This window comes from Ranitomeya variabilis, chromosome 1, assembly GCF_051348905.1.
Source record: "Ranitomeya variabilis isolate aRanVar5 chromosome 1, aRanVar5.hap1, whole genome shotgun sequence".
In the NCBI taxonomy this organism is placed as follows: Eukaryota; Metazoa; Chordata; class Amphibia; order Anura; family Dendrobatidae; genus Ranitomeya; species Ranitomeya variabilis.
In genome coordinates, this window is record NC_135232.1 from 1,119,739,945 (window position 1) to 1,119,755,240 (window position 15,296).

Below are 15,296 nucleotides of genomic sequence, written 5' to 3' on the forward strand. Positions count from 1 at the left end.
AGCAGAAGACTTCATCCACTATAAGTTTATGCTCAAAACCTACAACTCTGCCCTTTATCTGGCCAAACAATCCAACTTCACCACCCTCATCACCTCACTATTCAACAACCCCAAACAACTTTTTGAAACCTTAAACTCCCTCCTGGATCCTAAAGTACAGGCCCCCATCACCAACCTCAGCGGTGAGGATCTGGCCACTTATTTCTTAGAAAAAATCAACCACATCCATCAGGATATCTCAGGGCAATCTCCTCAGGTCCTGGATCCCCTTCCCTGCCGCACCTCAAGCTCACTAGACATCTTTGAGCCTGTTTCAGAAGAAGAAGTCTCCAAGCTCCTCGCTTCTGCTCGGCCTACAACCTGCAACAGTGACCCCTGTTGTGAATTCGGTTTGTGGGCTCCCCCGGTGGTCACTGGTGGTACTGGTGTCTTGTGTGCTTTGTTTTCTCAAATTCACCTGTTTCCATCAGGACATGGGAGTATCCTATTTAGCCTTGCTCCTCAGTCATTCCAGTGCCGGCCATCAATGTAACCAGAGCCTTTCTGTTGCTTGAACCTGCTCCAGTCTGCTACCAGCTAAGTTTGACTACTTAGTCCTTTGTCTATTTTTGTATGTTTTGTCCAGCTTGCAGTTATGTGACTCTCTGCAGCTGGAAGCTCTTGTGGGCTGAAATTACCACTCCTGTGTCATGAGTTGGCATATGAGTTTAAGGTAATTTCAGGATGGTATTTTATAGGGTTTTGCAGCTGACCGTGAAGTCCCCTTTTGTATTTTCTGCTATCTAGTTAGTGGGCCTCGCTGTGCTAAATCTGCTTTCATACTACGTGTGTCTTTTCATCTCAACTCACCGTTATTATATGTGGGGGGCTACTATCAACTTTTGGGGTTTTCTCTGGAGGCAAGCCAGGTCTGTTTTTCGTCTACCAGGGGTAGTTAGATCTCCGGCTGGCGCGAGACGTCTAGAGAAAACGCAGGAACGTTCCCCGGCTACTATTAGTTGTGTGTATAGGTTTAGCATCGCGGTCAGCTCTAGTTTCCATCACCCGAGAGCTTGTCCGTTTTTCCCATATGCTCCTGATGTTCCCCTGCCATTGGGAACCATAACAGTATGGCCGGCCTATGTGTTTAATCTATGGGCTGAAGCAGGAGAGAAAAGGAACTGTGTTGAACTTTTTTTTTTTCTACTCTGAAGTTGCACTCCAGCTATAATTGCAGTCTGCTGCTTTTTTCTCCTCTTAACCCCTGAATGGCTTAGACTTTACCTGTTGAAATATGGATCCCCAGAGTCTAGCTACAAATTTGAATAATCTTGCTGCTAAAGTTCAGAATATACAAGATTTTGTTATACATGCTCCTATGTCTGAACCTAAGATTCCTATACCTGAGTTTTTTTCTGGAGATCGATCTTGTTTTCTGAATTTCAAATACAATTGTAAATTGTTCCTTTCTCTGAGATCTCACTCCGCTGGAGATCCTGCACAGCAAGTTAAAATTGTTATTTCTTTACTGCGGGGTGACCCTCAAAATTGGGCATTCTCATTGGCGCCAGGGGATCCTGCGTTGCTCAATGTGGATGAGTTTTTTCTGGCGTTGGGGTTGCTTTATGAGGAACCTAATTTAGAGATTCAGGCTGAAAAAGCCTTGATAGCCCTCTCTCAAGGGCAAGATGAAGCTGAAATTTATTGCCAAAAATTTCGAAAATGGTCTGTGCTTACTCAGTGGAATGAGTGCGCCCTGGCGGCGAATTTCAGAGAGGGTCTCTCTGATGCCGTTAAAGACGTCATGGTGGGGTTCCCTGCGCCTACAGGTCTGAATGAGTCCATGACAATGGCTATTCAGATTGACCGGCGTTTGCGGGAGCGCAAGCCTGTGCACCATTTGGCGGTGTCTTCTGAGAAGGCACCAGAGAGTATGCAATGCGATAGATTTCCTGTCTAGAAGCGAACGACAGAATTATAGGCGCAAGAATGGGTTGTGCTTCTATTGTGGGGATTCGGCTCATGTGATATCAGCATGCTCTAAACGCACAAAGAAGGTTGATAAACCCTTTGCTGTTGGCACTGTACAGTCTAAGTTTATTTTATCACATGTATGCAGTCCTTGACCAGCCGGTCGAGGGTGCATACTGCTGTGCGAGATGTGAGCACGTTGTGCATTTGGAAGCCCAGATTCTGGATCTGAATGTGCAGCTGGCAACACTGAGATCCATAGACAATATGGAGAGGAGTCTTCTGCTCACAGAGCAGACACTCAATGGGATAGATGAGGAGGGGGATGGTAGGATGGAGCTGCAGGACAGTGACGCAGTTAGCTGGGTGACAGTTAGGAAGCGGGGTAGAGGGAAGAGTGCCAGGGAGGCTAGTCCTGATCTGGCACACCCCAATAAGTTTGCTAAGTTGGCAGATGAGGGGGGTGCCAGTACAGGGGTAGCACTGCTGCAGCCAGGCATGTCCTCTGAAAGCCGGAGGAGTGACTGCTCCAGTAAGCAGGGAAATAGGACAGCAGGGCAGGCCAGACAGGTGCTGGTAGTGGGGGACTCAATTATTAGGGGAACAGATAGGGCAATCTGTCACAAAGACAGGGATCGTCGGACGGTGTGCTGCCTACCTGGCGCTCGAGTCTGACACATCGCTGATCGGGTGGACAGATTATTGGGAGGGGCTGGTGAGGACCCAGCGGTCATGGTGCACATTGGCACAAATGACAAAGTTAGAGGTAGGTGGAAGGTCCTTAAAGATGATTTCAGGGAATTAGGCTGCAAGCTGAAAGTAAGGACCTCCAACGTGGTATTTTCCGAAATACTGCCTGTACCACGTGCCACGCCAGAGAGGCAATGGGAGATTAGGGAGGTTAATAAGTGGCTCAAGAATTGGTGTAGGAAGGAGGGGTTTGGGTTCCTGCAGAACTGGGCCGACTTCTCAGTTGGCTACAGGCTCTACGCTAGGGACGGGCTGCACCTCAATGGGGAAGGTGCAGCTGTGCTGGGGGAGAAAATGGTTAGAAGGTTGGAGGAGTGTTTAAACTAGGGATTGGGGGGGAGGGTATTCATTTTATAGGAGGGGAAGATAGTTCAGATAGAGACCAGGGCACAAATAAGGAAGTTGGGGGTGGCGGTGGCATGGGGGGTGGGGTTAGAACAGTTAATAATTTAAGAAAGAATAGAGGTACAGAGAGGAACATCAAGTGCATGTATACTAATGCCAGAAGCCTCGCCAACAAAATGGATGAATTAGAACTAATGTTGTTGGAGCATAATTATGACATGGTGGGGATATCTGAGACGTGGCTGGATGAGAGCCATGACTGGGCTGTTAACTTGCAGGGCTATAGCCTGTTCAGAAATGACCGTACAGATAAGCGAGGGGGAGGGGTGTGTCTATATGTAAAATCGTCCTTAAAACCCATCCGGCGTGATAATATAGGTGAATTTAATGAAAATGTAGAGTCCCTGTGGGTGGAGATAAGGGGAGGGGGAAAAAATAATAAATTACTGATAGGGGTTTGTTATAAATCTCCAAAAATAATGGAAGCAATGGAGAATATCCTCGTAAAGCAAATAGATGAAGCTGCGACTCAAGGAGAAGTCATTATTATGGGGGACTTCAACTACCCTGAAATAGATTGGGGAACAGAAACCTGCAGTTCCAGTAAAGGTAATCAGTTTTTGACAACTATGAGAGACAATTACCTTTCACAACTGGTTCAGGACCCAACAAGGAGGGGGGCACTGCTAGACCTAATATTAACCAACAGGCCAGACCGCATAGCAAATATAAGGGTTGGGGGTCACTTGGGGAATAGTGATCACAAAATAATACGTTTTCATGTAACCTTTAATAATGATTGTAGTACAGAAAAAAATTGCGCACTCCTCAGTCCTGACGATAAAAACTTCTTCTTTATTGATGCATAATCACAGGTACAAGCGGGTGGGTTCGGGCAGGGTGGGTACACGGGACAACAGCTGTTTCGCGCAAAAAGTGCGCTTCTACAGGTCCAGAACGTCAACGGAACAAGGAAAGGGGACTTATAGTCCTGCTCAGACCAAAGGGCCGCCTCTCCTGCTGACGTGTACCACCGGTGGCACTAATTACTACGTGACGACTACATATTTTAAACACACAAATACAAAACATCAAATTGTTACTCAACATTAATATATAATTTAAAATCTAAAAACCACGATTAGATGCATTGTCCTGACCTATCAAAAGGAATTATAAATGCGGCATGAGTTGGAAGGTACAAATACAAATATAAATGGTGTATCCTGCATGTAACTTTAAACATTGAAACAACTCAAAGTCATACGGACAAGGAAGGGTGACCCAGTCTCATAAAAAGACCGACATATCTAGGCGCTCATTCAGACCCATAGGGCCCGTGGCGTTGGTGCGCATAATCCACCGAGCCTCGCATTTTAGCAACAGCTGATTCTGATTCCCTCCTTGTTGCGGTGGATAGATCCGTGATATGCCTGCGAAAGATAATGTTTGGGTATTGCCCGCATGGCATTGTCTGATATGATTAATGAGTCGGGGGACACCTTTCCCTGTCCGAATTGATGCAAAATGCTCTTTTACACGAATATACAAAGGGCGGATGGTTTTACCCAAATAATAAAAGCCACATTTGCAGAAAATCACATAAACAACATAGGTGGTCTTACATGAAATAAAATCCTTGACTTCATGTTTTATTGGTCCTATCTGAACAGTACCACCTATGATATGTTGTGGACATATACTGCATTGTCCGCATTTGTAATTTCCCTTTGGGGTGTCCTTATTTAACCAGTTTGAACGGTCTGTGGTGACCCGATTACGTACCAACATATCCCCAATGTTCCTGCTGCGTCGGCTTGCAAAGAGGGGACCTTCTAGCAACCTTTCTGTCAGATCCCCGTCCTTACTCAGAATGTGCCAGTTCTTTCTGATTGTGGATCTAATATATGAATCCATGGGGCCGTATTTAAAACTAAAAACAAATTGTTTATTATCATCTGTATTGGCTCTATCAATTGATTTTAAGGTGCCGGGAGCTTCTTTCTCAACTCGCTTCAATGCTGCGTCCAAAAGAGGACGTGGATACCCTCGCTGCTCAAAGCGTTTATACAATTGTTTAGATTGTTGTTCATAGCCCTCGACGGAACTATTTATTCTTTTCACTCTTAAGAACTGGCTAAAGGGTAATGCCCGTTTTGTGTAATGCGGATGTGCGCTTTTAAAATGGAGGAGTGCATTGGATGAAGTGGGTTTACGGAAGACTTCTGTGACTATTACCCCCTCTTTTATGGCAATCTTGACATCCAGGAACTCCAATGTCTGGTCCCCATAAGTGGAGGTAAATTTCATATTCATATTATTATTATCTGACAAGTAATCAACAAATTTAGTAAAGTCCTCCACTGCACCGTCCCATATTACCAAGATGTCATCCACATATCTGATGAATGACTTTATGTGCCTAAGAAAAGGATTATTAGTCGAATACACATATTTTTCTTCGAAGTATGCTAGAAAGAGGTTCGCCAGGGTACATGATACCGACGTACCCATGGCTGTACCTTCCCGTTGTGTATACCATATGTTATCAAACATGAATGCATTATTATTGAGCACAAAAGTCAACCCATCACGTATAAAGTTGATCGTCTGGACATCTGTCGGTGTTTGGCCAAGGATCTCTCTTACAGTTTCCACCCCTAGATTTTGTGAGATCCTTGTATACAGGCTCTCTACGTCTATAGAGGCTAAACTAAAGGTTTCCTGCCAGGAGAAAGCTTTCAATACTCGAAGCAGGTGATTGGTGTCCTTAATGTAAGAAGGGACATCCTGTAACAAGGGACGCAACAACCAGTCCAGGTACCTAGATAACGGTTCCGTGAGGGAACCCACCCCAGAGACGATGGGGCGTCCTGGGGGGTTATTAGCTGATTTATGAATCTTAGGTACATAGTACCAATGGGGTTTATTTGGTGACCCTGGTATTAGTTTCTCTGCCTGCTTCTTTGAGATAGCACCCCTCTCTACATATTGTCTTAATAAAGATCTTAATGCACATTGCTGTTTTATTGTGGGATCCCCTTTAATTCTTTCATAAGTCGTAACATCCGTTAGTTGTCTTAAAGCCTCTGACATGTATTGATCTTTTGACAAAAGGACGATATTACCTCCTTTGTCAGAGGGGCGAACCACCGTGTCCTGCCAACTTCTTATTTCTTTCAGAGCTTTATTTTCTGATAAAGATAAATTGGATGGTGATGTTTGATAAAGTAGCGCCTCTACGTCCTTGATTACCTGTGCCTCAAAAATGTCCACCGGGTTACCGGGTGACACCAGAGGTACAAAAGACGATTTAACCCCTCCCAAAAAAGGCTTTATTGTGGCATTATGTGTGCTTATTTCCTGGGAATCCGTGAGACTCAGCAATAACTGGACATCCTCGCCTATACTTTCTGTTTGATTATTGGGTGGTAAGAAACCTAGGGGACCTACTGTACATGGAATTTCAGCAGGTAACGCTATGGCAGCAGATTTATTACTTTTCGTTTTATACATTTTAAACAAGTGTATCTTTCTTACCGCCTTGTACATATCAATCCTGAAATCCACCATATTAAACGGCTCGGGGAGACAAAAATTCAGACCTTTTGCTAATGCAGACAAATGGGATTTACTCAAAGTATGATCAGTCAAATTAATAACCACATTCGATGAATCATGTTCTATGCCGGTGGTTTCCACGAGACTTGTTTCCTTTTTCCTTTCCTTACAGATCTTATTGCGGCGCTTCCTCCCTCCTCGTCGTGTTCTTTTCCTAAAGGGAGTGGGTGTACGATTGAAGCCTCCTCAGAGTCTATTGTGGATATAGGGTCTTCGTTTGCGCTCGAGTCGGAATCTGTGGTCAGATAATCCTTCCTAGTGGGTCTCTTATTGTTTTTATTGTTATAAGGTATGAACCTATAGGATTTTCGTGCAAATATTTTATTGCCCTGACCCGGACCTCTTTTGTTCCAATTGAATATATTACCCGACTCGAAATCTGCTTTATCCCGAACAAACTTGTCCCTTTTTCTTTGTTTAATTTCTGTTTGTAAATTAATTAATTTAATATCCAACTTTTTAGTCAGCGCTGCCCATTGAGATTCCGATAGTCTCGTTTTCAATTCCTCTTTTGTTTTGCTCAAGTCCATTTTAGTTGTTTCATAATTAACGATATTTTGCTGTAACACCAATTCCAACAAATCTTGTGAGCATTTCAAAAGAATGGTCTCCCAATCTTTTATAAACTGTGGGTTATCTTGAAACTGCGACATATGTTTCGTCACCCTCAAACCCCGGGGGACTCTCCCACAGTCTTTATATGATTTAAGCGAGTTGTTGGTCCAAAATAAGTTCACTTCCCTCTCCGCTATATTAAAAAACTTAAATTCCAAGGTCTTTGTGCTTAAAGAGAGTACATCTTCGCGTGTGTCACAATCGGTAAAATACCCCTCCACACCCTCTCGACCCGCTAGTAACCCTTGAGACAGAGGCTGAGTTTCTGACTCCATGGTAGGGAGACACACCTGCTAATCCAATGCTTGATTAAACCGAAAACACACAGTCCACAGGGAAGGCTTCCAGCGTGCTCAATATATGTAAAGTCAATATAAATACCAAAATAGAAGCAAGTCCAAAAGCAGAAAATTGGCACCGCTGGGTTGCACTTACCCCTCGTGCTGGAAATGTATTCCAAATGGCAGGGAACTCGTTATCTCCAAAGGAGGCCGTCTTGTTGAGGGTGCTGCATCCAAAGATTTCACATATAATGATTGTAGTACAGAAAAAAATTGCGCACTCCTCAGTCCTGACGATAAAAACTTCTTCTTTATTGATGCATAATCACAGGTACAAGCGGGTGGGTTCGGGCAGGGTGGGTACACGGGACAACAGCTGTTTCGCGCAAAAAGTGCGCTTCTACAGGTCCAGAACGTCAACGGAACAAGGAAAGGGGACTTATAGTCCTGCTCAGACCAAAGGGCCGCCTCTCCTGCTGACGTGTACCACCGGTGGCACTAATTACTACGTGACGACTACATATTTTAAACACACAAATACAAAACATCAAATTGTTACTCAACATTAATATATAATTTAAAATCTAAAAACCACGATTAGATGCATTGTCCTGACCTATCAAAAGGAATTATAAATGCGGCATGAGTTGGAAGGTACAAATACAAATATAAATGGTGTATCCTGCATGTAACTTTAAACATTGAAACAACTCAAAGTCATACGGACAAGGAAGGGTGACCCAGTCTCATAAAAAGACCGACATATCTAGGCGCTCATTCAGACCCATAGGGCCCGTGGCGTTGGTGCGCATAATCCACCGAGCCTCGCATTTTAGCAACAGCTGATTCTGATTCCCTCCTTGTTGCGGTGGATAGATCCGTGATATGCCTGCGAAAGATAATGTTTGGGTATTGCCCGCATGGCATTGTCTGATATGATTAATGAGTCGGGGGACACCTTTCCCTGTCCGAATTGATGCAAAATGCTCTTTTACACGAATATACAAAGGGCGGATGGTTTTACCCAAATAATAAAAGCCACATTTGCAGAAAATCACATAAACAACATAGGTGGTCTTACATGAAATAAAATCCTTGACTTCATGTTTTATTGGTCCTATCTGAACAGTACCACCTATGATATGTTGTGGACATATACTGCATTGTCCGCATTTGTAATTTCCCTTTGGGGTGTCCTTATTTAACCAGTTTGAACGGTCTGTGGTGACCCGATTACGTACCAACATATCCCCAATGTTCCTGCTGCGTCGGCTTGCAAAGAGGGGACCTTCTAGCAACCTTTCTGTCAGATCCCCGTCCTTACTCAGAATGTGCCAGTTCTTTCTGATTGTGGATCTAATATATGAATCCATGGGGCCGTATTTAAAACTAAAAACAAATTGTTTATTATCATCTGTATTGGCTCTATCAATTGATTTTAAGGTGCCGGGAGCTTCTTTCTCAACTCGCTTCAATGCTGCGTCCAAAAGAGGACGTGGATACCCTCGCTGCTCAAAGCGTTTATACAATTGTTTAGATTGTTGTTCATAGCCCTCGACGGAACTATTTATTCTTTTCACTCTTAAGAACTGGCTAAAGGGTAATGCCCGTTTTGTGTAATGCGGATGTGCGCTTTTAAAATGGAGGAGTGCATTGGATGAAGTGGGTTTACGGAAGACTTCTGTGACTATTACCCCCTCTTTTATGGCAATCTTGACATCCAGGAACTCCAATGTCTGGTCCCCATAAGTGGAGGTAAATTTCATATTCATATTATTATTATCTGACAAGTAATCAACAAATTTAGTAAAGTCCTCCACTGCACCGTCCCATATTACCAAGATGTCATCCACATATCTGATGAATGACTTTATGTGCCTAAGAAAAGGATTATTAGTCGAATACACATATTTTTCTTCGAAGTATGCTAGAAAGAGGTTCGCCAGGGTACATGATACCGACGTACCCATGGCTGTACCTTCCCGTTGTGTATACCATATGTTATCAAACATGAATGCATTATTATTGAGCACAAAAGTCAACCCATCACGTATAAAGTTGATCGTCTGGACATCTGTCGGTGTTTGGCCAAGGATCTCTCTTACAGTTTCCACCCCTAGATTTTGTGGGATCCTTGTATACAGGCTCTCTACGTCTATAGAGGCTAAACTAAAGGTTTCCTGCCAGGAGAAAGCTTTCAATACTCGAAGCAGGTGATTGGTGTCCTTAATGTAAGAAGGGACATCCTGTAACAAGGGACGCAACAACCAGTCCAGGTACCTAGATAACGGTTCCGTGAGGGAACCCACCCCAGAGACGATGGGGCGTCCTGGGGGGTTATTAGCTGATTTATGAATCTTAGGTACATAGTACCAATGGGGTTTATTTGGTGACCCTGGTATTAGTTTCTCTGCCTGCTTCTTTGAGATAGCACCCCTCTCTACATATTGTCTTAATAAAGATCTTAATGCACATTGCTGTTTTATTGTGGGATCCCCTTTAATTCTTTCATAAGTCGTAACATCCGTTAGTTGTCTTAAAGCCTCTGACATGTATTGATCTTTTGACAAAAGGACGATATTACCTCCTTTGTCAGAGGGGCGAACCACCGTGTCCTGCCAACTTCTTATTTCTTTCAGAGCTTTATTTTCTGATAAAGATAAATTGGATGGTGATGTTTGATAAAGTAGCGCCTCTACGTCCTTGATTACCTGTGCCTCAAAAATGTCCACCGGGTTACCGGGTGACACCAGAGGTACAAAAGACGATTTAACCCCTCCCAAAAAAGGCTTTATTGTGGCATTATGTGTGCTTATTTCCTGGGAATCCGTGAGACTCAGCAATAACTGGACATCCTCGCCTATACTTTCTGTTTGATTATTGGGTGGTAAGAAACCTAGGGGACCTACTGTACATGGAATTTCAGCAGGTAACGCTATGGCAGCAGATTTATTACTTTTCGTTTTATACATTTTAAACAAGTGTATCTTTCTTACCGCCTTGTACATATCAATCCTGAAATCCACCATATTAAACGGCTCGGGGAGACAAAAATTCAGACCTTTTGCTAATGCAGACAAATGGGATTTACTCAAAGTATGATCAGTCAAATTAATAACCACATTCGATGAATCATGTTCTATGCCGGTGGTTTCCACGAGACTTGTTTCCTTTTTCCTTTCCTTACAGATCTTATTGCGGCGCTTCCTCCCTCCTCGTCGTGTTCTTTTCCTAAAGGGAGTGGGTGTACGATTGAAGCCTCCTCAGAGTCTATTGTGGATATAGGGTCTTCGTTTGCGCTCGAGTCGGAATCTGTGGTCAGATAATCCTTCCTAGTGGGTCTCTTATTGTTTTTATTGTTATAAGGTATGAACCTATAGGATTTTCGTGCAAATATTTTATTGCCCTGACCCGGACCTCTTTTGTTCCAATTGAATATATTACCCGACTCGAAATCTGCTTTATCCCGAACAAACTTGTCCCTTTTTCTTTGTTTAATTTCTGTTTGTAAATTAATTAATTTAATATCCAACTTTTTAGTCAGCGCTGCCCATTGAGATTCCGATAGTCTCGTTTTCAATTCCTCTTTTGTTTTGCTCAAGTCCATTTTAGTTGTTTCATAATTAACGATATTTTGCTGTAACACCAATTCCAACAAATCTTGTGAGCATTTCAAAAGAATGGTCTCCCAATCTTTTATAAACTGTGGGTTATCTTGAAACTGCGACATATGTTTCGTCACCCTCAAACCCCGGGGGACTCTCCCACAGTCTTTATATGATTTAAGCGAGTTGTTGGTCCAAAATAAGTTCACTTCCCTCTCCGCTATATTAAAAAACTTAAATTCCAAGGTCTTTGTGCTTAAAGAGAGTACATCTTCGCGTGTGTCACAATCGGTAAAATACCCCTCCACACCCTCTCGACCCGCTAGTAACCCTTGAGACAGAGGCTGAGTTTCTGACTCCATGGTAGGGAGACACACCTGCTAATCCAATGCTTGATTAAACCGAAAACACACAGTCCACAGGGAAGGCTTCCAGCGTGCTCAATATATGTAAAGTCAATATAAATACCAAAATAGAAGCAAGTCCAAAAGCAGAAAATTGGCACCGCTGGGTTGCACTTACCCCTCGTGCTGGAAATGTATTCCAAATGGCAGGGAACTCGTTATCTCCAAAGGAGGCCGTCTTGTTGAGGGTGCTGCATCCAAAGATTTCACATATAATGATTGTAGTACAGAAAAAAATTGCGCACTCCTCAGTCCTGACGATAAAAACTTCTTCTTTATTGATGCATAATCACAGGTACAAGCGGGTGGGTTCGGGCAGGGTGGGTACACGGGACAACAGCTGTTTCGCGCAAAAAGTGCGCTTCTACAGGTCCAGAACGTCAACGGAACAAGGAAAGGGGACTTATAGTCCTGCTCAGACCAAAGGGCCGCCTCTCCTGCTGACGTGTACCACCGGTGGCACTAATTACTACGTGACGACTACATATTTTAAACACACAAATACAAAACATCAAATTGTTACTCAACATTAATATATAATTTAAAATCTAAAAACCACGATTAGATGCATTGTCCTGACCTATCAAAAGGAATTATAAATGCGGCATGAGTTGGAAGGTACAAATACAAATATAAATGGTGTATCCTGCATGTAACTTTAAACATTGAAACAACTCAAAGTCATACGGACAAGGAAGGGTGACCCAGTCTCATAAAAAGACCGACATATCTAGGCGCTCATTCAGACCCATAGGGCCCGTGGCGTTGGTGCGCATAATCCACCGAGCCTCGCATTTTAGCAACAGCTGATTCTGATTCCCTCCTTGTTGCGGTGGATAGATCCGTGATATGCCTGCGAAAGATAATGTTTGGGTATTGCCCGCATGGCATTGTCTGATATGATTAATGAGTCGGGGGACACCTTTCCCTGTCCGAATTGATGCAAAATGCTCTTTTACACGAATATACAAAGGGCGGATGGTTTTACCCAAATAATAAAAGCCACATTTGCAGAAAATCACATAAACAACATAGGTGGTCTTACATGAAATAAAATCCTTGACTTCATGTTTTATTGGTCCTATCTGAACAGTACCACCTATGATATGTTGTGGACATATACTGCATTGTCCGCATTTGTAATTTCCCTTTGGGGTGTCCTTATTTAACCAGTTTGAACGGTCTGTGGTGACCCGATTACGTACCAACATATCCCCAACCTTTAATAAGATGGGTAGTAATAATAATAATAATCTTTATTTATATAGCGCCAACATATTCCGCAGCGCTTTACAGTTTAACAGTTTCAAACACAACAGTCATAGGTAACAATGTTAACCATACAGCAATAAAGCAAAATAAGACGACCCTGCTCGTGAGAGCTTACAATCTACAATGAGGTGGGGAGATACAAAGTACAGGTGTGTATTTACAATGATGTATTTACAATGATGGTCCAGCCATCTTCAGGGGGTGGGGGGTAGGTGAGATAGTGAATGGGCTACACACACACACACAAACATAAAATGACTGATTAGGGAACGTGATAGGCCGCTCTGAACAAATGAGTTTTGAGTGAGCGCCTAAAGCTATGCAAGTTGTGGATGGTCCTAATATCTTGGGGTAGAGCATTCCAGAGGATTGGCGCAGCACGGGAGAAGTCTTGGAGTCGGGAGTGGGAGGTACGGATTAGTGCAGAGGTTAGTCGAAAGTCGTTTGCAGAGCGCAGCGGTCGGCTAGGCCGATAGACAGAAATGAGGGAGGAGATGTAAGGGGGTGCCGCACTAGTAGGGGGGTTACACGGACACTAAACTTCAGGAGGGCAAATTTCCAATGGATGAGAGAGGATCTTGGTGCAATTAACTGGGACGATATCCTGAGACACAAAAATACACAAAGAAAATGGGAGACGTTTATTAGCATCCTGGATAGGACCTGTGCACAGTATATACCCTATGGGAATAAACATACTAGAAATAGGAGGAAACCAATATGGCTAAATAGAGCTGTAAGGGGCGCAATAAGGGACAAAAAGAAAGCATTTAGAGAATTAAAGGAAGTAGGTAGTGATGAGGCATTAAATAAATACAGAAAATTAAATAAATTCTGTAAAAAGCAAATCAAGGCAGCAAAGATTGAGACAGAGAGACTCATTGCCAGAGAGAGTAAAAATAATCCCAAAATATTCTTTAACTATATAAATAGTAAGAAACTAAAAAATGACAGTGTTGGCCCCCTTAAAAATAGTCTGGGGGAAATGGTGGATGAGGATGAGGAAAAAGCCAATATGTTAAATGACTTTTTTTCATCAGTATTTACAAAAGAAAATCCCATGGCAGCCAATATGACTAGTAATAAAAATTCCCAATTAAATGTTACCTGCTTAACCCAGCAGGAAGTACGGCGGCGTCTAAAAATCACAAAAATTGACAAATCTCCGGGCCCGGATGGGATACATCCCTGAGTACTGCAGGAACTAAGTAGTGTCATTGATAGACCATTATTTTTAATCTTTAAAGACTCCATAATAACAGGGTCTGTACCACAGGACTGGCGTATAGCAAATGTGGTGCCAATATTCAAAAAAGGGGCAAAAACTGAACTCGGAAATTATAGGCCAGTAAGCTTAACCTCTACTGTGGGTAAAATCCTGGAGGGCATTCTAAGGGACGCTATACTGGAGTATCTGAAGAGGAATAACCTCATGACTCAGTATCAGCACGGGTTTACTAGGGACCGTTCATGTCAGACTAATTTGATCAGCTTCTATGAAGAGGTAAGTTCCGGACTGGACCAAGGGAGCCCAGTGGACGTAGTGTATATGGACTTTTCAAAAGCTTTTGATACGGTGCCACACATAAGGTTGTTACATAAAATGAGAGTAATGGGGATAGGGGAAAATATGTGTAAGTGGGTTGAGAGCTGGCTCAGGGATAGGAAACAAAGGGTGGTTATTAATGGAGCACACTCGGACTGGGTCACGGTTAGCAGTGGGGTACCACAGGGGTCAGTATTGGGCCCTCTTCTTTTTAACATATTTATTAATGACCTTGTAGGGGGCATTCAGAGTAGAATTTCAATATTTGCAGATGACACTAAACTCTGCAGGGTAATCAATACAGGGGAGGACAATTTTATATTACAGGATGATTTATGTAAACTAGAAGCTTGGGCTGATAAATGGCAAATGAGCTTTAATGGGGATAAATGTAAGGTCATGCACTTGGGTAGAAGTAATAAGATGTATAACTATGTGCTTAATTCTAAAACTCTGGGCAAAACCGTCAATGAAAAAGACCTGGGTGTATGGGTGGATGACAAACTCATATTCAGTGGCCAGTGTCAGGCAGCTGCTACAAAGGCAAATAAAATAATGGGATGTATTAAAAGAGGCATAGATGCTCATGAGGAGAACATAATTTTACCTCTATACAAGTCACTAGTTCGACCACACTTAGAATACTGTGCACAGTTCTGGTCTCCGGTGTATAAGAAAGACATAGCTGAACTGGAGCGGGTGCAGAGAAGAGCGACCAAAGTTATTAGAGGACTGGGGGGTCTGCAATACCAAGATGGGTTATTACACTTGGGGCTATTTAGTTTGGAAAAACGAAGACTAAGGGGTGATCTTATGTTAATGTATAAATATATGAGGGGACAGTACAAAGACCTTTCTGATGATCTTTTTAATCATAGACCTGAGACAGGGACAAGGGGGCATCCTC